The 23,148-nt window shown below is 48.9% G+C and overlaps 1 pseudogene; it reads left to right on the forward strand.

The window, feature by feature from the left end:
- Nucleotides 1–18,190: 18,190 nt before the first annotated feature.
- LOC120647714 lies at nucleotides 18,191–23,062 on the forward strand (annotated as a pseudogene).
- The last annotated feature ends 86 nt before the right edge of the window (nucleotides 23,063–23,148 follow it).

Genomic DNA, 23,148 nt, shown 5'->3' on the forward strand with positions numbered 1-23,148 from the left:
GCTTAGGACTAAGGATTTGATCTTTATGCTCTTGGATGGCTTGGAGGTGTTCTTGGATGTGTATGAGATGTCTTGGGACTCCAGCAAGCTTCAAATGGCCGGGGGAGCTCATATATATAGGCCTCCAAGTCGAACTAGCTGTTTGTAGCCGTTAGCAGCTTTCTGCGTAGGCATCGGAACATCCGGTGCATAGTGCATCGGTTCTTCCGGTCACTCTGCGCTCTGAACTAGCCATTGGCTTCTCTGACACGGCCGCAGCACCTTCAGGGACCATCGGTTGAACCGATGCTTAGGCATCGGTTCTTCCGGTGACACTTGATCTGCAGATAACCGTTGCCCTTGTTGACGTCATTGCAACGACGCTTTGCTCCGACGCACCACCGGTTCAACTGGTGCTGAAGGCTTGGCTGCTGCACGCTTGACAACGTCTCTGGAACATAGTACGTTGAATGCACCGATGCCTCTCTTGACACCGTCGGTTCATCCGGTGCTTCGCTTCTTTCTTCACTTGATCTCCAGAGGCGCACATGCTTGTGCCAAAGTCAGGGCGTCGGATCTTCCAACAACCATCGGATGCACCGATGCTATGGGCATCGGTTCTTTTGGTGCTACTGATTTCAGTAGAACTCGTCCAATTCAGCGTTTCTTTGAGTTCTTACTTCGTGTTTTGCTTTGTATGACTTTTTTACTTCATCCCTAGGATCTAGAAATGTTCACTTAACAAAACCATTAGTCCCTTTGATTGCGTTGTCATACGATCACCAAAATCACTCGAAATGGCATAAATAGTGCCATGTTCGTTACACAAGCAAAAGGTGGCGTTGAAGCAACAAACTCTATGGAGTTGTTGAGCTATTTATATGTAACACCCCTGTGTTAATCGTCCTGCTAATCACGATTTATCTCGCTAATCGTGGACTCAAATTCGTCGTTAACGCTAATCGCGTTCGCTTAGTAAACATCTAGTTAGCCGTGTTCGATCTCGTTTTTGTCCTTGATCTGGGCTCCAAATCAACTTCCGCCCAAAACGAAAGTTGTAGATCTTTTAATCCTCTACAACTTCTATTTTGGCCAAATTTCATGTTCCCATATGAAAATTTGAGTTTCAACTGGTCAAACGCGAGCTAAAATCATTTAAACGAGTGAACAGTGTCTCCACTGTGCTCGTCACTGTGACGTTCGACGCCATACCGGCGACTGTGGCCGGCGGCGAGCTTCCACGCGTCGGCCATCGCGCTGAGCGCCGCTCTTCACCTCGCGGACGACCTCGAAGCTTCTGGTGCCGTCCCCATCCTCCTTTCTCCTCCTCAGTGCACGACGAGCCAAGCTCGAGCGAGCAGCACCGAGCAACCGCCGCCGCTCGTCGCACCGGCAAGTCCTCGCCGCCGCAACTCGATTCGTCGCGCTCCAAACCACTACACCTCGCCCCGAAGCTCGTCCATCCCTCCACGGGCGCGGCCGTGCCCTACCCCGGCCGAATCGACTTAGCACCGAGCTCAGACCGCCGCTCGCCATCGTCGTTCCCGCCGAGCTCCGCCCCTCTTCGTCGAGCTCCCTCTCCGAGGTCTCCTCCGCCCAAAATTGACCCACGGTGAGCTCAATCGCGACCTCCCCTCGCTCACCGGCCTTTTCCCCACCCGAATCCGCGGCTGTCGCCGTCGATTTCCCGCTGCGCCGCCGCGGAATGCGCCGCCGCCGCCCGCACACGCCGCCGGACCTCCCTGGGCCTCCCCGTGCGCCGCTGACGCGCGCCCTAGGGCCACCCGGGCGCCCTGGTGCTCGTGCCGGCCGCTCCCGCGGCCGCCGAGCTCCGCGGCGGCCGGAACGCCGCCGCCGCAAGCCGCCGCCGCGTGCCACCGCTGCCGCACGCCGCGGGGGCCCCCTGCGCACGCTCGTGCGGCGCCGCCGCGAGCCGCACGGCCGCCTGGGGCCCCTGGCCCTCATCCGCCCCTCCCCGCGCGCCGCCTGGCCTTGCCCTGGCCGGCCCGGCCGCGCCGCCACCGCGCCACCCCTACCGCCGCCGCTCCAAGCCGCGTGCCGCCCTGCGCCCGCGCCCCTGTTCCGCGCCCGCGCCCTGGGCCCCGCCCGTGCGCGCCGCCTGCCGCCGCACCTCCGGCCGCCCCGGGGCCACGGCTCGGCCCGCAGCGCCGCCGGCGGGGAGCGCCGCCGCGGCTGCTCGGTCGCGCCCCGCGCGTGCGGATGCGAAGCAGAGGAAGGGGGCGGGCCGGGTCGCTGACGGGTGGACCCCGGCTGTCAGCACCCTTTAAATGTTTTCCATTTTCTCATTTTTTAGCTGAAACTTTAAAAATCCGTATAAATTCACAGAAAAATGCGAAAAATGCCAAACTAATTTTGTTAGGTTTCTAAAATCACAAGCTTCTGAGGAAAAATACTTGTGCCTGTATTTTGTTACTTTTTCTCTGATGAAAAATTCAGTTTGCGTTAAACCTAGTTTAATTATTGTAGGTAGTTCCATGGCTCTAAAAATTATGAAAATTTTGCAGTAGCTTACTCTTGATATGTGTAGTTCACTGAAAAAGTTTCAGGTGCTTGTTCTATATGCAAGTGTGTGGATCTAATTGTTGTTTAATTGCTTTGCTAGGGCTAGTTACTTGTTTTATGCATGCAAAGCAAACTCCTGTTAACCCATGCTAACCTAAGTCGTTTTAGTAGTTGTTTTCGTTGGAAGCACTTCAGGTTAAATGTTGATCTTTGGTTTTCGCATCGTAAGCACGTATGCATTGCACCATATCCTAACTGTTGCATGTCATATTTTATTCGTGTAGACGCTACGAACGAAGCTGTCCACGAGCTGATCGTTGAGCCGGTCCAGGAGCCACGACCAGGAGCGCAGCAGGAAGACGCCGTTGAGCACGCCCCCGGAGACCTAGTTAACCCCGCTGACCTGCAAGGCAAGCCCCGGAGCATAACCATAATTTAAAATTATTCAATGTTTATTTAAGTATTGTGCATTTATGTTCTAGGAGTTGAATGGAACCATAGTATGCATGTTTCCCTAGGTACCGTGGGCCTATACTAGTATGCAGGTGTCGATAGAAATGCTTTGCTAAATAGGATTTCGGTAGAAGTCGAGTGATTGCTGTCACTCGCGAGTTTAGGATCTTGATCCCTTAGCTTTGGCTTGGAAATACGTTGTTGAGTAAAAAGAATTGGAGACCGGGCGGGAATGAGTTGGTTTATGTGAGAAAATGGACTCCCGCCTGTGTCGATTGAGGACCGTACCGTTGTTGGCCCTGATGACCGAGTTTGAACAGTACTAACCACATACCGGAAGTAGGAGGTAGTCGAAACCGGTAAGCTGTGTACCACATTACAGCGGTAATTTGAATTCCGCCATGCTACGCTGGGCGTGGGAGTTGGCGGGTGTTGGATAGGATGCCGCCTCCGGGTTCTCCGGGAGTTCACCGCGAGGGGCCCATCACCTGGGTTTTAGCAGGCGTAGTTCAGATGCCGTGGTAATGTGGGAACAGTTGACGCGCATGGCCCGGCGGGGCTTACATGTGTCGTGTGAGTTAGGTCCACCTTGCAAGGTTAAATCGGATCGATTCGCCGTCTCTCTCGGTTAAGAGAACCTTGGTCACTGCGTCACATCGTAGTAAGAAGTGGAATAAGTATGGAAAGGTAGCAATGGAATGCTTTACCTGTTGTTCTGAAGAATTAATCTAATCTACCATGTGTGCTCTAGAGGATTAGGCAAACTTAGTTAATACTTGAGATACTAAACGGAGCTAAAATATTGAAAGTAAGGATTCACTTCTAGCAGCTTTTCAGCAAAAGAACTTCAGAGCCAAAAAGCTTTGCATGTCTAGGTAATGGGCTAAGTATACCCAGAGTCGGGTAAGCCTTGCTGAGTATTAGTATACTCAGGGTTGTTGTTGTAAACCTTCTGAGCAGGTTGTGTCCCGGCGGACTTCGAGGAGGTCTGTGCGTCCTGGATTGGACAGCCACTCCCTCCAGGTTGGACCGTCGAGTGGGCCCCGTCTTCCCCGTGAAGATTGGGCAGGTTGGCGTCACATCGGTGGGCAGGATGTGGAGCTCACCTTTTATCGTCGTCGTAGCTATCGTATTGTATTTCGAACTCAGTTTTAAATTTCCGTTGTGCTTTTGAACTCTGTCGTTTGTATTTAAACCTTTTATGTAAAACCTGTGTTGTAAATTAATTTGAAGATTTCTGTTGCTGGTAACACCTGTGCTCGTCTTCGTACGGGTCTAAGTGCAATTGTGATCCTGGAGTACAGTAGTTTAATCGGGATTTTACCCGACAGCCTGTCAGGTTACACCGTTTTAAGTGCACAGTAACTTGATTAAGTATTAAGATGATGGTTAGTGCATTTAAGCCGGTTTAATTTGGACGGTGCTGCTACAGCTGGCATCAGAGCTCTAAATTGCACTGGGGTGACTACCTTGCAACGATTTCGGGTTTTCGAAAAGTTGACGCTAGATGCGCTAAGGAATAGAATAGATAGTTCGTATGCCCTAATTATGTTTTATATAAGTTAGGTGGCAACTAAGTATCTATTTTATTCCAGCACTTCCAGCTTTTACTTTTTGTTAAACCTTATTTCGGTAATGACGCACCTACGTTGAGGTAAGCAAGGTAAGCATTCTGGTAGTCCTTAGAATAGCCCACGTGTTTCATACGTGCGCGGGTCCCGTATGTGGAGCATACGAGGAGGTGATAAGGCTCAATTCAAATAAGCCTGTCGCTATCTGCCGCCTGATATGGAGTGCGGATTTCATGCCGTGTGATTGTGATCACGGCCATTTCGTAAGGCAATGTTATGAGATGTAAACCTGTCATGCGGTTGGTCATGACCGTGACCCTTGGGACACGTCTACCCTTGGATGTCCCGTAAGGCGAGTGTACGGGAAGTGAATACATTGTTATGACGTATGCAGCGCTGCCCATTCAGCGTCGAACGTCTGGGTGCCATCTCTATAGTGGATGGTAATGTATGTGTGAATATGTGGGAAACTGCATATGCGTTACCCGTGTGGCGTAGGACACATGGGGGCCGTTCGTGTGTGCTGGCACGAAGGGTCCAGAAATGGATATTTATATCTGTCTCTGTGTTCTTCTGCAGGAAACTAACTCCGTAAGCGCGTTATAAAATCCTTGATCGTAGGAACGACTAGTCTATATATAGGGAGAGAACGTAATTGTGCCACCGATTGCTCTCGTATACCATATTTTGGTACTTGTTTGGGTGAGATACGCTAGAACGTGGCATGCATCTTGCATCTTGCATTCCTGAGTTGTTGTTTATTTTTGTTACCTTCGGTTGCGCTTCACAAAAATTTATTTGGATCACCATGTTTTTACTTTGTGTTCTTAAAAATTTATTTGTGTTGCGTTGCCAAGTTTAAACCTGTTTCTTTTGAAAACTGTCACTTACGTCAGCGCTATGTGTTCTTACAGATGGCTAGCTTCACGCACGTGATCGTGGACGCTGAGGGTTGGGCGCACTCCAGTGCCCTCCACACCGGCCACTTTCCTCGTCTGCTGTGGCAGATGCTCAGGGCGTTTGACTACACTGAGCCCCCACAGTACTCCGGACACGAGTCTAGCTTGCTGGGCACCGAGCGCTGTCAGATGATTGTGAAGATTCCTGCTTGCCCCGCTCGCTTGGACTGGGACTCGTGGCAGCTCACTGTCTATGGTAGGAAGCTGGCAGACTCCTGGGAGATTGCAGCTAGGAGGGCTATTGAGGAGTTCTCAGAGAAGCATAATGCAGAGTGTAGCGAAAATGGCCTCTCATGCCATATTTCAATATAATGTTTTGGCGATTGATGACACACGCAACACTTGAACTAATGTGTTTGCTTAGATGATATACTCAGGCGTTTAGGTTCAAGTAATGACAAAGAGAAGAGAGGCGAAGCTAGGCCCGAAGGGCCGCCCCTACGGGGGTTCCGCTACCCGGTTAGCGGACGGGGGTCGAGGGGGAGCCGCCCCTCGCGGGTCTCAGGGCAGCGCCCTGAAACCTAAAAGAAATCAAGTCACCGGTTGAACCGACGCCAAGCAAATTACACACGTCGGTGCATTGACTTGAGCACGTCTGGGAGTTTTAGTATCACCGGTTAAACCGACGTAAGGCAAAATGTACTCATCGGTGCAATGACAGAGATGGCCTGCGGGCTAGGGTTTGGCACCGGATGAACCGACGATAGGAAGTTTGAATACGTCGGTGCAATGGCAGAAGCAGACCAAGAAAAATGCATACATCGGATGAACCGATGATGCACCGGTTAATGGCGTCGGTGCAGTTGTCCAGAGAGTTTGTTTTTCAAGGATCAGAGGACAGTTGCACTCACCGGTTAAACCGACGCTAACATTACATACACCGGTCGATTGCGTCGGTTGATTGCCCGTACACGTAACGGCTAGTTTTCAGTGGGCAGTTTAGTATCACCGGTTAAACCGACGATGGCAATTTGGGGAGCATCGGATTAACCGGTGTTAAGCACATTTCTGGCAGCTTTTCCCCAACGGCTATATTTGCTTGTGCTGCCTATATATACCCCCAAGGCCGCACCATTTGAGTGTGCTGGAGTTCAAGGAAGTATACTAGAGCTAAAGATCATCTCCAACCACCATAGAGCTTCATTGTACATCATATAGGCTTAAGCACACTTGTTAGAGTGCTTAGTGCTTGATTAGGGATTAGTTCTTGCGAGAGCTCCCTTGAGAGAAGTCTTGCTGCGGCAAGCAAACACTTGTACTCGTCGTGTGACCCTCCGACTTGGTGTGGAGTGGCAACGACACTTTGTGCGGGGAAGGAGGCCCCTACTTGGTGTTAAAGCTCCAAGATAGTGAAGACGGTGCCGTGGTGACGCTTCGAGATAGACGGTGGCGGTGACCTCGTCTTTGTGACTTGGTGTCACTTAGCCTTTGCTTGTCGGGAGCCTTGGAGGCGTGGCAAGACGGTGATCAAGCGAAGAGACTCGGTATCACACTTGTTCTTTGTGAGCAAGTGGCCGTGGACGTAGGGAGGGACTTTGGTGTCCCAACCGAACCACGTTAAATCGTGTGTCTTGGTGTCTTCACGGGAGTTTGCATATCCTCTCCCTTACCGCTTTACTTACCGCATTACGTTTCCGCATTTACTCTTTCTTGCTTACCTTTACTTTCCTAGTTAGTTTGATTAGGATTGACTATAGGTTGCAAGTCTTTTGGGGTAAGTAGAGGGTAGCATAGATAAACCTTAGTCATAACTAGCATGTGTAGGACGTGTTAGGTTTATCTTATGCAATTAGATTGAGCCCTAGGATAGAAAAGCGATTAGCGACCCTATTCACCCCCTCCCCCTCTAGGGTCGGACACCCCGGTGATCCTTACACAGAGGTGATAGATACTCCTTACAGTGTGTTTCCTCTGAGGGATGAGACCACTCAGGCCTATACAGATCGGATGAACCGCAACCTGAACATCATGATGCCCGACTATAGCGTCAGGACAGCACTCTCGTTCAGCTACTCCTCAGCTTTGAGCAACATGTATGAGCAGCTTCGTGAGGAGAATGCGATATGCAGGAGCAAGGCTCGAGAGGCTCACCTTCATGAGCAGCACATGATTGGTACCCAGGACAAGATCAAGACCCTGAAGGCCAAGTCTAGAGCAAGGAAGATCAGGATTCAGGAGTTGCAGGAGGAGTTAGAGAACAGGAATCAGATGGTGCAGCACCTTGAGGGGCAGCTTCAGCAGGCCCAGGAGTGGATTGAGGATGCCCAGGCTCAGGTGCAGGCAGCAGCAGAGATGGAGGCTGATGCAGCAGAGGAGGAGCCAGAAGAAGAAGAAGAGGAAGAGGACCCTGAGGAGATCGAGGGAGTGTCTGGAGTCGAGTCGGGACCTGGGACTCCGTGAGGACGTGGATGGATAGTGTTGATTCTCCCCTTGCAGTGTAGCCTTACTGTAGGATAGTTGGGTAGGATGACCAACATAGAGCTTTAGGCTAACCTTGGGTTGAGAATTCTTTTGTGGCTCAGTAGTTCGAGTCATGTAGGATAACCCTCCTAGTGTGGTGTGTAGCCGGGTCGTGTAAGACCCCGTAGTGGTGTGTTGTAGGGTCGTTTGTGAACCCTTCTCCCATGTTAGTTTGTTGCCGTAGCACGGCTTGGTTTGTACTGAACCTTGTTCCAGCTGAAGCAGCGTGGCTGCTTAATGTAAATTTTACTTCCGTAATGATCTTTTCTGTCAGTGTGTGAATTTTCAGATTTGAGTTGTGTTTGGATCGTCTTCGAATCTGAAACATTGTTGAGCGAGGTTCAGTTTTGCATACGTTAGAGCTACGTTGGACGAAACTTGTTGTGTTGATGCATTTTCAACCAAAGCAAGTAAATTTTAATTCCCTTGGTGAACCATCTCGCGAGAGAAATGATTCATGCCGTGTGTTCATATTATATATGCACATTCTTTACTTGCATGGATTAGTCTTGCTAGCGAAATGGCTAACCAGGGGAATGATTCTTTTTGCAGATGGGTGATAATCATGACAATGACAATCACGAGGCACTGCCCCAACAACCTCCCTCTTTGGCTCAAGCTGTTGCAGCTCTTATCGCGGATCGCAATGAGCAGACTGAGCTAATAAGGCAACTGGTGCAATCCCAAGTCAATGCCGGCAGAGGTCGACATGCTCCCCCGCTAGCACCAGCAGAAACTGACTATGTCGGTTTTCTGGCCACCCAGCCACCTCTGTTCCATAAGGCCGATGATCCCCTTGAGGCTGATGCCTGGATTCGCACCATTGAGGATAAGTTCAGCATCCTCAATTGCACAGAGATGGACAAGGCCGCCTTTGCAGCGCAACAGCTGCGGGGACCTGCGAAAATATGGTGGGTCAATCACAAGGCTCTACTTCCCGCTGGTACACGTCTCACTTGGGATGAGTTTGTGGCAGCGTTTAAAGCTCATCACATCCCTACCAGTTTGATGAGGAGAAAGATGGCAGAGTTCCTAGCTCTGAAGCAAGGGACTAACACCGTGCTGCAATATGCTCAAACCTTCAATCAGCTATCTCAGTACGGCGGTTTTCATGTGGATACTGATGAGAAGAAGCAGGATTGCTTCAGAAGGGGACTCAGCACAAAGCTCCAGGACAAACTGGCTCTCACTACTTGCAACAACTTTACTGATCTGGTTAATAAGGCCATCACGCAGGAAGATGCCACGCTGGCACACAAAGCTGACAAGAAGAGAAAGGCACCTGCTGGATCCTCCAGTAATGCACCCCAGAGATACAAGCTGGTTCAGACAGGGAATCAGCAGGCTTCAAACCGTCCTCCACAGCAGGGCCGTTGGGTCGCTAGGCCACCCCAGCAACAGCAACCGTGGGTACCTCGTTTTCCGACACAGCAGCAGATGCCGCTAATGCTACCAGCTCCACGCCCCAACAACTACCCCTGTTACAACTGTGGTAACCTGGGGCACTTTGCACGTGACTGCCGTCTGCCACCTCGGCAGAATATCTACAAGACTCCAGCACTGAGTCAAGGTTCCAGCCAGAAAGATCAGAAAAAGAAGGTTGTACCTGCCAAGACTGGTCGTGTGAACTACACTACTCTGGAGGAAGTTCCGGAGGGCACCCAAGTGATAGCGGGTACGTTCTCCGTTAATCACTGCCCTGTTACTGTGCTATTTGATTCTGGAGCATCTCATAACTTTATCAGTGAAGCATGTGTGACACGACTTCACTTACAAGTAACATGCTTAGAGAGACCATACATTATTCAGACACCTGGCACCCGATTAAATGCTGGCCAAGTAGTTCGAAATGTTCCCCTTACCTTGGGTGGGAAAAATTTTCCACTCACTCCCATTGTCCTTCCAAGCCAGGGGATAGATATCATACTTGGAATGAATTGGATGAAGAAGCATGGCGTTATCATCAATACATCTTCTCGTGTTCTTCAGTTCAACTCTTCCATGTATGGTTCTATGGAAATTCATCTTTCCCAGCATGCAATTCCAGCCACTGTCATATACCATCTTGAGGGGAAAATCCTAGAGGTAATTCCAGTGGTTTGTGAATACCCCGATGTGTTTCCGGAGGACTTGCCAGGCATGCCTCCCGATCGGGATATTGAGTTTGTCATTGAGTTACAACCTGGCACAGCGCCCATATCTCGAAGGCCATATAGAATGACTCCCAGTGAGTTAGCTGAATTAAAAATCCAGTTACAAGAGTTGCTGGATAAAGGCTATATCCGACCGAGCACCTCACCTTGGGGTTGCCCGGCTCTGTTCGTGAAGAAGAAAGATCACGGGCTGAGGCTATGTGTGGATTACCGACCTCTGAATGCAGTGACCATCAAAAACAAATATCCACTTCCTCGTATTGATATTCTTTTTGATCAACTAGCCGGAGCTAAGGTATTCTCAAAAATAGACCTACGATCTGGTTATCATCAAATCAAAATCAGACCGGTGGATATACCAAAAACAGCTTTCTCTACTCGTTATGGTTTATACGAGTATTTGGTGATGTCCTTCGGGTTAACTAATGCTCCCGCTTATTTCATGTACCTCATGAATTCTGTATTTATGCCGGAGTTAGACAAGTTCGTCGTGGTCTTCATTGATGATATCTTGATCTACTCCAAGAATGAGGAAGAACATGCTCATCATCTTCACATAGTACTTCAGCGTCTGAGAGAGCACCAGCTTTATGCCAAATTCAGCAAGTGTGACTTCTGGCTGAAGGAAGTGCCATTCCTCGGTCATGTCATATCTGCTGAAGGTATCTCTGTGGATCCCAGTAAAGTACAGGATGTACTCGATTGGGAAGCCCCCACTTCAGTTCCTGAAATCCGCAGTTTCTTGGGTTTAGCTGGGTATTATCGTCGGTTTATTCCAGAATTCTCCAGAATTGCGAAGCCAATGACTGAACTTCTGAAAAAGGGTGTTAAATTCTATTGGAGTATTCAATGTGAGGAAGCTTTCCAGAAATTGAAGACACTTCTCACTTCTGCTCCAATCTTGGCCCAGCCTGATACTACAAAACCATTCGATGTCTACTGTGATGCCTCAGGCACAGGACTTGGCTGTGTTCTGATGCAGGAGAACCGAGTGATTGCTTATGCATCTCGATCGCTCAAGCGTCACGAAGAAAACTATCCCACTCATGATCTTGAATTAGCAGCTGTGGTCCATTCACTGAAGATCTGGCGACACTATCTCTTAGGTTCATTGTGCAACATCTATACCGATCACAAGAGTCTCAAATATCTTTTCACTCAAGCTGATTTGAACATGCGTCAAAGAAGATGGCTTGAGTTGATTAAAGATTATGAACTCGAAGTGCATTATCATCCTGGCAAGGCGAATGTAGTTGCCGATGCGCTAAGTCGCAAAGCTCACTGTCATTGCATCTCAGCTATACCATTAAGCGAATCCCTTTGCTTTGAAATGGAAAAGCTGAATTTAAGTATCGTACCACATGGCACATTGGCTCATCTAGAGCTTACTCCTACTCTTCGTGACCTCATCATAGCGGCACAAAAGCAAGATAAAGGGGTGAAGGAAATTCAGAGAAGACTGTCAGAAGGAGACCCTAAAGTGAATTGCTTCCACCAGGATACTGAGAATGTACTATGGTTCAAGAACCGACTAGTGGTGCCTAAAAATTTTGAGCTTAGAAAACAGATCCTTGATGAAGCCCATACTTCACGACTATCAATTCATCCGGGTAGCAACAAGATGTACCAAGACCTGAAGCAACGATTTTGGTGGACTCGGATGAAAAGGGAAATAGCCAAGTATGTGTCGGAGTGTGATATCTGTCGGAGGGTTAAAGCCAGTCATCTCAGACCAGCTGGGACTCTCCAGCCCTTGAATATTCCAGAATGGAAATGGGAAGATATAAGTATGGATTTCATCGTCGGCTTACCTCGAACTCAAAAGGGTTATGACTCTATTTGGGTTGTGGTCGACAGGCTAACCAAATCAGCACATTTTCTTCCAGTCAGTACTCCTTATTCCACAAAAAGATATGCTGAGTTATATGTTGAGCGTATCTTAAGCCTGCATGGTATACCCAAGACTATCATCTCTGATCGTGGTAGTCAATTCACTGCTCGCTTTTGGGAACAATTGCATACTTGCTTAGGAACTCGGGTGATTCGCAGTTCTGCTTACCACCCTCAAACAGATGGCCAAACAGAGAGAATTAATCAGATTCTGGAAGATATGCTTCGTGCATGTGTCTTGACCTATCCACAGAAATGGGATCAATGTTTGCCATTAGCTGAATTTTCTTATAACAATAGTTATCAAGAAAGCATCAAAATGGCTCCCTTTGAAGCCTTATACGGTCGTCGATGCCGTACACCTCTGAATTGGTCTGAAACCGGGGAAAGAACAATCTTTGGGCCCGACATGGTTCAAGAGGCAGAAGAACAAGTCCGCCTTATCCAAGCCAACTTAAAGATTGCACAGTCCCGACAGAAGAGCTATGCGGATAAAAGAAGAGATCCACTCATCTTTAAAGTCGGTGACCATGTATATTTAAAAGTATCACCTTGGAAAGGCGTGCAAAGGTTCGCAATAAAAGGAAAGTTAGCTCCCCGCTACATCGGTCCATATCCAATTGTGGAACGATGCGGTCCTGTGGCTTATCGGTTGGACCTTCCAGCAAATCTTTCTGCAGTTCATAACATCTTCCATGTATCGCAACTCAGAATGTGCCTTAGAATTCCGACTGAAGCTGTGGCAAGTGACTCAATTCAATTAGAATCTGATCTCACTTATTCTGAGCATCCTATCAAGATTATTGATCGCAAGGATCGAGTTACTCGTCGCACAACCAACCGATTCTTCAAAGTACAATGGAGTAATCACTCCGAAGATGAAGCGACTTGGGAGAAGGAGGAATTTCTGAAATCCAAGTATCCGGAGTTTTTAAACGCTCATCCAGGTAATTCGCCTTCGAACCCTCTCATCTATCTTTATTCCTTCATGCCTGAATCTCGGGACGAGATTCTTTTAAGGGGGGAAGGCTGTAACACCCCTGTGTTAATCGTCCTGCTAATCACGATTTATCTCGCTAATCGTGGACTCAAATTCGTCGTTAACGCTAATCGCGTTCGCTTAGTAAACATCTAGTTAGCCGTGTTCGATCTCGTTTTTGTCCTTGATCTGGGCTCCAAATCAACTTCCGCCCAAAACGAAAGTTGTAGATCTTTTAATCCTCTACAACTTCTATTTTGGCCAAATTTCATGTTCCCATATGAAAATTTGAGTTTCAACTGGTCAAACGCGAGCTAAAATCATTTAAACGAGTGAACAGTGTCTCCACTGTGCTCGTCACTGTGACGTTCGACGCCATACCGGCGACTGTGGCCGGCGGCGAGCTTCCACGCGTCGGCCATCGCGCTGAGCGCCGCTCTTCACCTCGCGGACGACCTCGAAGCTTCTGGTGCCGTCCCCATCCTCCTTTCTCCTCCTCAGTGCACGACGAGCCAAGCTCGAGCGAGCAGCACCGAGCAACCGCCGCCGCTCGTCGCACCGGCAAGTCCTCGCCGCCGCAACTCGATTCGTCGCGCTCCAAACCACTACACCTCGCCCCGAAGCTCGTCCATCCCTCCACGGGCGCGGCCGTGCCCTACCCCGGCCGAATCGACTTAGCACCGAGCTCAGACCGCCGCTCGCCATCGTCGTTCCCGCCGAGCTCCGCCCCTCTTCGTCGAGCTCCCTCTCCGAGGTCTCCTCCGCCCAAAATTGACCCACGGTGAGCTCAATCGCGACCTCCCCTCGCTCACCGGCCTTTTCCCCACCCGAATCCGCGGCTGTCGCCGTCGATTTCCCGCTGCGCCGCCGCGGAATGCGCCGCCGCCGCCTGCACACGCCGCCGGACCTCCCTGGGCCTCCCCGTGCGCCGCTGACGCGCGCCCTAGGGCCACCCGGGCGCCCTGGTGCTCGTGCCGGCCGCTCCCGCGGCCGCCGAGCTCCGCGGCGGCCGGAACGCCGCCGCCGCAAGCCGCCGCCGCGTGCCACCGCTGCCGCACGCCGCGGGGGCCCCCTGCGCACGCTCGTGCGGCGCCGCCGCGAGCCGCACGGCCGCCTGGGGCCCCTGGCCCTCATCCGCCCCTCCCCGCGCGCCGCCTGGCCTTGCCCTGGCCGGCCCGGCCGCGCCGCCACCGCGCCACCCCTACCGCCGCCGCTCCAAGCCGCGTGCCGCCCTGCGCCCGCGCCCCTGTTCCGCGCCCGCGCCCTGGGCCCCGCCCGTGCGCGCCGCCTGCCGCCGCACCTCCGGCCGCCCCGGGGCCACGGCTCGGCCCGCAGCGCCGCCGGCGGGGAGCGCCGCCGCGGCTGCTCGGTCGCGCCCCGCGCGTGCGGATGCGAAGCAGAGGAAGGGGGCGGGCCGGGTCGCTGACGGGTGGACCCCGGCTGTCAGCACCCTTTAAATGTTTTCCATTTTCTCATTTTTTAGCTGAAACTTTAAAAATCCGTATAAATTCACAGAAAAATGCGAAAAATGCCAAACTAATTTTGTTAGGTTTCTAAAATCACAAGCTTCTGAGGAAAAATACTTGTGCCTGTATTTTGTTACTTTTTCTCTGATGAAAAATTCAGTTTGCGTTAAACCTAGTTTAATTATTGTAGGTAGTTCCATGGCTCTAAAAATTATGAAAATTTTGCAGTAGCTTACTCTTGATATGTGTAGTTCACTGAAAAAGTTTCAGGTGCTTGTTCTATATGCAAGTGTGTGGATCTAATTGTTGTTTAATTGCTTTGCTAGGGCTAGTTACTTGTTTTATGCATGCAAAGCAAACTCCTGTTAACCCATGCTAACCTAAGTCGTTTTAGTAGTTGTTTTCGTTGGAAGCACTTCAGGTTAAATGTTGATCTTTGGTTTTCGCATCGTAAGCACGTATGCATTGCACCATATCCTAACTGTTGCATGTCATATTTTATTCGTGTAGACGCTACGAACGAAGCTGTCCACGAGCTGATCGTTGAGCCGGTCCAGGAGCCACGACCAGGAGCGCAGCAGGAAGACGCCGTTGAGCACGCCCCCGGAGACCTAGTTAACCCCGCTGACCTGCAAGGCAAGCCCCGGAGCATAACCATAATTTAAAATTATTCAATGTTTATTTAAGTATTGTGCATTTATGTTCTAGGAGTTGAATGGAACCATAGTATGCATGTTTCCCTAGGTACCGTGGGCCTATACTAGTATGCAGGTGTCGATAGAAATGCTTTGCTAAATAGGATTTCGGTAGAAGTCGAGTGATTGCTGTCACTCGCGAGTTTAGGATCTTGATCCCTTAGCTTTGGCTTGGAAATACGTTGTTGAGTAAAAAGAATTGGAGACCGGGCGGGAATGAGTTGGTTTATGTGAGAAAATGGACTCCCGCCTGTGTCGATTGAGGACCGTACCGTTGTTGGCCCTGATGACCGAGTTTGAACAGTACTAACCACATACCGGAAGTAGGAGGTAGTCGAAACCGGTAAGCTGTGTACCACATTACAGCGGTAATTTGAATTCCGCCATGCTACGCTGGGCGTGGGAGTTGGCGGGTGTTGGATAGGATGCCGCCTCCGGGTTCTCCGGGAGTTCACCGCGAGGGGCCCATCACCTGGGTTTTAGCAGGCGTAGTTCAGATGCCGTGGTAATGTGGGAACAGTTGACGCGCATGGCCCGGCGGGGCTTACATGTGTCGTGTGAGTTAGGTCCACCTTGCAAGGTTAAATCGGATCGATTCGCCGTCTCTCTCGGTTAAGAGAACATTGGTCACTGCGTCACATCGTAGTAAGAAGTGGAATAAGTATGGAAAGGTAGCAATGGAATGCTTTACCTGTTGTTCTGAAGAATTAATCTAATCTACCATGTGTGCTCTAGAGGATTAGGCAAACTTAGTTAATACTTGAGATACTAAACGGAGCTAAAATATTGAAAGTAAGGATTCACTTCTAGCAGCTTTTCAGCAAAAGAACTTCAGAGCCAAAAAGCTTTGCATGTCTAGGTAATGGGCTAAGTATACCCAGAGTCGGGTAAGCCTTGCTGAGTATTAGTATACTCAGGGTTGTTGTTGTAAACCTTCTGAGCAGGTTGTGTCCCGGCGGACTTCGAGGAGGTCTGTGCGTCCTGGATTGGACAGCCACTCCCTCCAGGTTGGACCGTCGAGTGGGCCCCGTCTTCCCCGTGAAGATTGGGCAGGTTGGCGTCACATCGGTGGGCAGGATGTGGAGCTCACCTTTTATCGTCGTCGTAGCTATCGTATTGTATTTCGAACTCAGTTTTAAATTTCCCCTGTGCGTTTGAACTCTGTCGTTTGTATTAAACCTTTTATGTAAAACCTGTGTTGTAAATTAATTTGAAGATTTCTGTTGCTGGTAACACCTGTGCTCGTCTTCGTACGGGTCTAAGTGCAATTGTGATCCTGGAGTACAGTAGTTTAATCGGGATTTTACCCGACAGCCTGTCAGGTTACACCGTTTTAAGTGCACAGTAACTTGATTAAGTATTAAGATGATGGTTAGTGCATTTAAGCCGGTTTAATTTGGACGGTGCTGCTACATTATACCTCCTTCCCTCATCTATTTGATGTTGGTGGAGTCTAGAGGAGATCAAACACATTAAAGAAAACATCCAAACCACCATAGTGCTAACTGCTAAGTGATCATATCCATAGGCTTTAGCACAAACTTTGAGAGTGTTAGTGCTAGATTTAGCCTAGAGAGAGAAAAAATGTTGCTATCTTGTGTTTGGTTCTAGACTAAACTGCAATTGTAATCTTGGCGTGCCGGACCCTTAGAGTCTTGGTGGCTCACCGGCAAGTCATCGATCCTCCGGCTTGGTGTGGAGCCGGGGACGAGGAGACCCCTCCTTGTGGGAAGCTATGAAGTGAAGATGGTGTCAAGGTAACTGGTGCAAGAGATGGTGAGCATTGCCTTAGTGGCATGACCCTCATCTACTTGAGTGACCCTTAGTGGCGAGACCAAGCTCTTGACTGGAAGAGACTTGGTGAACGAGAGCAAACTTTGGTGGAGCTCTGACGTGGACTAGGGTGGCTTTAGCCCACCGATACCACGGGAAAAAATTGATATGCCAAGATTGCATTTCCATCACTCATGCCTTTACATTTCTGCATTTTATTCTTGCAATTTGTGTATCTTTATTTTCCTAGGTTACTTTCCCAAGTATGTAGTATCTTATTAGAATTAGCTATACGTTGCAAAACTGTTGTTTGGTGGGTTGGAATACTAGAGAAATTTATGATTTATGCAAACTAGATAGAAAGCTATAGATTAAGGTTCTTGAGTTGGCTTAATTCACCATCTCTTTCTCTTAGACTACGAGCACTAATTACTTTCGTAATCCAATTGGAATATATACATAAAAAACTGCTAACAACATGTGGCAAATTTAGAATGGCATGAAAATGTCCTAGTGTGACGACTAGGCATGGTGCTCGATCAGATCATTGCACGAAAATAAAGGGGCTGATCAAATCCTTAGCCCGTGACGTGACAATCCTAGCTTGCAGCACTCACTAGCTATATAGCCTAGCTAGCTAGCTTTTTGAGACTATCCATTTAGGGCAAGTATTATAACGAGTGGAGAGTCAGGCAAAATATTACGTGGAGGGGAGAGAGTGCAAGAGAGAGAGAGAGGGAAATGGGCAACTCGGCAGACACCGGCAGTGAGCGGGCGAATAGCCCTCTTTCTCAATTCTATTGGTTGGCGTCGCTGTCCATGCTGGGTCCACGCTGGGTCATGCTCTGCATGCTGCGCTGCACATTAAATACTGTGTATACGCTGGATTTTATTTCGCCTGTAGGCGCAACCATTAATCTTGTTCTTACGGTGCCAGCGGTGGCATTAGCAATAATATATAATGGCTGCCGCACCCGCACACGTGGTCTTCTCCACCTCCGTCCAGCTTCTTCTCCGTTCAGTTTCACCGGCGGCGGCGGGCGGGATCGGCCGGCGTGGCGGCAGAATCCGCCCTTCGACGGCGTCCAACAGGCCCCCTAGCGATCTTGACATCCAGGTAGCTCATACTCGATGTACACAGCATGCTGCGTCCAATAATGCAGGAGTTTCCATCTTATAAAATGTATGTGTGCTTACTTACATTACGCTCGGCCTGAACATACACATCCCAGAGGAGTATCATGGATGTACAGGAGGCTCTGCGTCCATGTTGGAAGAGGGGCCGGGAGATGGTGGCCGCCGTCGACAGCCTCAAGCGCCTCTGCATCGACCACTACTTCCAGGAAGAGGTCGAGAGCGCCATGGCCGTGGCCAAGGATCTCGTTCGCAGCGATGACCTCGATGCAACCCTCTCATTCAGGCTCATGAGAGAGGCCGGCCATGATGTCTCATCAGGTCAGTAATACTTTTGAGCAAATGTTCTAGTAAATCATAACTCATAAGTAAGGAACAGAGAGAGAAAGAGGTATGGCCAAGATTTTCATTATCAGAAATAAAAATTTATCATAGGTCAAAATATCAGACCAAATTCAAAAAAATCAAATTGTTTCAAAAAAATTCATAGAATTTGACTTGAAACTATTTCTACGTTATTAAACATCACTTGTTCACAGATAAAAATAAAAATAAAACATTATGAGTGCGGGATCGTCGCGCGAGTGAATTTGGGCCGTCTGCGTAGAAACAAGGAAAATAGGAAAAGTTTGGCCAATATCTAATTTTAACCCTACGGATAGAAGGAAAATTTCGGAAATTTTGGTGAATTTCGACCTACTAGCATAGACGCACATGCGACACGCACGTAGACGTGATTAGGCACAGGCTTCCCGCCTCTTCTTCATAAGCTAGCTCAGAGGGATTTTCTATCATATTCTCGCAAGGTGAATGGGCGTTGTGCGGAGGTTCTTGCAAGAGGAATGCGCCCGTGAATATGGGCTCGTTCGGCGGGAATCCCTCTTGCATGCCACACTGAGTGCAAGGTACTCCTCTGTTCGCAGCGCCTGGAGCTTCGCGAGCCATCCACAAGGCTCGGTCTGACTTTAGTGAGACTGGCCTACACGTCAGCGAGCTTGGAGGGGTATGCGCGGGCGGGTAAGCGAAATATTCGATAAGAAAAAACAATTTTTTGCAGAAACATTCAATACGATTTCTATATTATAGAAAAAATAATAGATCGAATCAGCCACATTATGCAAAAAGGAAAAAAATCAGAAACATGGACATTGTGTGACAAAATGAAAAAAAACGATGCTTACCCCAACCTGGAATATAGACATACAATTTGATGATGACCACTGTCACAGAAATCATGAGAATCCAGTCGAGAGTTAGATGAATTTCTAGCAAAAATCTACGGCATCAATTGACTTAATCAGCGTGGATATCTACAGAAAACAAAGCAGGTCTTGGCATCAATTGCTGGACCATGTATTGGCATCCCTGCATGCCAAACTGGTACAGCCGCTAGCTATCCTGGGGCCAAGCCTGATGGGCTCTCTTCGATCGAGCTCCCTGGAGGCGAGCACGTCTCCTTCGGCTCCATCACTTGGAAGTATAATCTCCAACGTTGTGCTACCGGTGACTTCTGAAGCAGCTGCTAGAGTAGTTCTGCCTTTTGCTGAAGTTGGTGAGGGTGTATTAGCTAATCTTGCTACGGCGTTGAACTTTGATCCCCCTTGACGACCCAGCGAGTGCGCTGTGGAACAATGTAAATGCTGAATCTGGATGCTAAACTTGTGATGCTTTGTTTCCTTGAAATAAAGCGGGAAAACCTTTTCTCTAAAACAAAGCAGGTCTTGTCGATGGGATCACGGGATTGGCACTCTCGCTGGCCACCTCCGTGCACGTGCATCTGACATCCGCCCGCAGGCTAGCAGCTCGTGGAGGCAACAGCGGGGTCGTCATCGGAGATCGCAGCAGGAGGCGGCGGAACTCGGCGGCGATGTAGGGATGCGGGGCGCTCCCGGGTGGGCGTACCCGTATATCAGGCCCATCTTACCTCTCACAATGGACCCACCTGTCAAGTGGAGAGGTGGGAGGGGTGAAGACCCATAAAAACTACGAATTGGACAGCGTTTCTGCCAAATACTTATTTTTTTGTCACCGCTGATTTGTTCTACCCATCACGGTCTCGGTCCTCGAGCACCTCTGACCTCCCCCATCGGCATCCGCTTCAAGAGCTCTTCCTTCCAGCTCCGGCTCCACCGGCCATTGCGCCTCCTGAGCCATCGAGCACTTCGCCGTGTGCGCGCGCTGAGCTGCTGGGCAAGCCGGCACGCCCCTCCGTCGTGAGGCGCAGGTGAGAAAAGTTTTCAATTATTTTTGATTTTTATAGTATAGATAAAGAAAACCCTGGGTATGACCGAAGCATCAATCAATGTGTGGCAGATGACCTTCTACGGAGGTTCACCGATGCCGCCGGCGAGCTCAGCCTTCTCACCAAGGACATTTGGGCACTCCTGAGCCTGCATGACATGTCACACTTGGACATGGGAGAAGAGGCATCACTCCACAAGGCAAATGACTTCTCAAGCAAGCACCTTGCATGTGCCATCAGGTACCTGAATCCAGACCTGGCAAGGTATGTGAGGCAGTCCCTGGATCATCCCTACCACCTGATCCTGATGCAGTACAAGGCCAGGCACCACCTTAGCTACCTGCAGAGCCAGCCAAACAGGAAAAGCACTGCCGCAATAGAGGAGCTAGCAACTGCAGAGTTCCATCTTAACAAACTGCTGCATCAGAAAGAGATGGAAGAGGTTAAAAGGTACATAATTACAAGTCATCCTTGCAAAGAGAATGGCAGCTTAACTGATATATATGACATGCATGGGTTCTAATTTTTTGGGGGGAAAATGTGACCCAAATGGTGGATGGGCCTAGCATTGGCTCAAGAAGTACCGGTGGCCCGGGACCAGGTGCCGAAATGGTACATGTGGTCCATGACAATCATCCAGGGATCTTCCTTCCATAGATCCTATATATCTTCCGGAAGGTAAAAAGTCTAGTTATCTTCCGATTTGAGATTCATGCACGTTAACGAGGCGAGCGGTGGGATTTTCTTTCCCTCTTTCCTCGTCTTGCGCTTTGGACACTGGAACCTGGGTGGGGACGCCCTTGCTGCGAGGCCATGTGCACTCCGCGAGTGGGAGTATATATGTGAAAAGAAGTAGGATGAGATAAGTTGAGATGTACTGTAGCAGGTTTTTTGCTTGCCAGCTTCTGATTTTGATTTTCAACTTCAAGCTTGATGTTCTCTCTAGTTCTTCACTGGAATTCAATTCCATTTAGACCACAATACTTCTTAGAATTTTATTAACAAAATGAGATCCAATATACCTATATTTTTTTAATAAATTTCAACTTTTTTGATATATGATTTTCAACATTCTTAATATGCCATTTCAACATAGCCTATAATTGTTGAAATGATTTATTCAAAATGTTGAATTTGCTTGTAAAAAGTGTCGAATCTATTATTTCAAAATGTTGAATATGATTTTTTTGAAAAGGAATGTTGACTATAACTGAAGTTAGCAAAATTAGCATGGTTTAGATACAAACGAGAGCAAGGGGGAAAAAGCTGGCACCATACCCACATGATGATAAGCTCACAGTTTGCTTTATTAGCTACGGCAGTTTGTATGATTCTGTAGCATTTATAAGATCCTACGGTTGTTGTCCTACACTATCCAGTACTGTTTTGTTCAAGCAAACGGTACATGTCAATGGAAAACGAAACGCTGTCTCCAGATTTAGTTGGGCTGTTTTGGGCCTGCTACGGTGGGCTGTTATTGGGCCAAAGATATATCACTTTACTACCTTCCGGAAGACAAATAGGGACCCCCTCTTCCTTCTCCAGATACCGGGTTCAGTTGGCAAAGATAATCTCTCTTATCTATATTGTGGATGACCTATTTGACCTTGTTGGCACACAAGAGGAGCTCTCCCTCTTCACCAAGGCAGTCAAAATGTAAGCTGGAAAATAACTGTCCATAACTCCTACACTAAATAATGATACACTAGTGGTACAATAATAGTTGTGAAGTTTCCATGCAAATATATACTTGTTCTAGATTTTGACATTGATATCGATCGCTGTTGTCACATTAGAAATATTTTTGTTAACTGTTTCCTGCATATTTTACAAATTGCAATTTGCAGATGGAATACTGCGGCTGCTGATTCACTTCCCAGCTGCATGAGGTCATGCTACAAGGCTCTTTACGCCATTACAAATGAGATCGCACATCGCAGATATGGCCGAAATGGAGCATGGGATGAACCCTGTCAATCATCTCAGAAAAGCAGTATGTTACTAACTGTCTTGCATTCCTTTAGTTTGATCTGCATAGCCAACAATAATCAAAGAAAACTTGCATGCTCAAATGAGCAATCATGAACACAATAGAATGATCTACCATTTCGTGCAGTGGGCAGAGCTGTTTGATGGATTTATGGTCGAGTCAAAGTGGCTGGCAGCCGGTCTGGTTCCTGCCGCAGAGGACTACCTAAGAAATGGCGTTGTCACATCAGGAATGCCGCTTACATTAGCACACGTGCTCTTCCTCTTAGGGCAGGATCACGCAGCATACAGTGATGTTACAAAGCTCACTGACCACATCCCTCTGGCCATCTCTTGCCCGGGAAAGATCCTCAGACTTTGGGATGACATGGGCAGTGCCGAGGTCAGAGCAGAACATTCAATTGCTAGATGTTTCTTTCACTATGCACATATGAAAAATTTTCTAATCCAAACTGCCTGAAAATTTAGCAGCAAGGCCTCAGCATTTAAATTTTCTTTGCAGGATGAAGCACAGGAAGGATTGGATGGATCCTACAGGGACTTGTACTTGATGGAGAACCCTAGTTGCACCCCAGCCGACGCCGAAGAACACATGCGGAGGATGATCAAGAGGGAGTGGGAGGAGCTCAACAGGGAGTGCTTCTCCAGGAGGATCTTCTCCTCCAGCTTCATGCAGGCTTGCTTGAACGCCGCAAGGATGGTGAGCGTCATGTACTCGTATGACAAGGAGCAGAGGCTCCTTGTTCTTGAGGACTACGCGAGGATGCTGCTGCTTTGAAGCTTTGCTTCATGAGAATCCATGTGCCATACGGCCATGCGTGATTTATCTGTCTCCTTGTTAGAAATCTCGTCCGTAGGATAAGGCAGTGCTCCTGTTTGGAA

This window comes from Panicum virgatum, chromosome 1K, assembly GCF_016808335.1.
Source record: "Panicum virgatum strain AP13 chromosome 1K, P.virgatum_v5, whole genome shotgun sequence".
Taxonomy (NCBI): Eukaryota; Viridiplantae; Streptophyta; class Magnoliopsida; order Poales; family Poaceae; genus Panicum; species Panicum virgatum.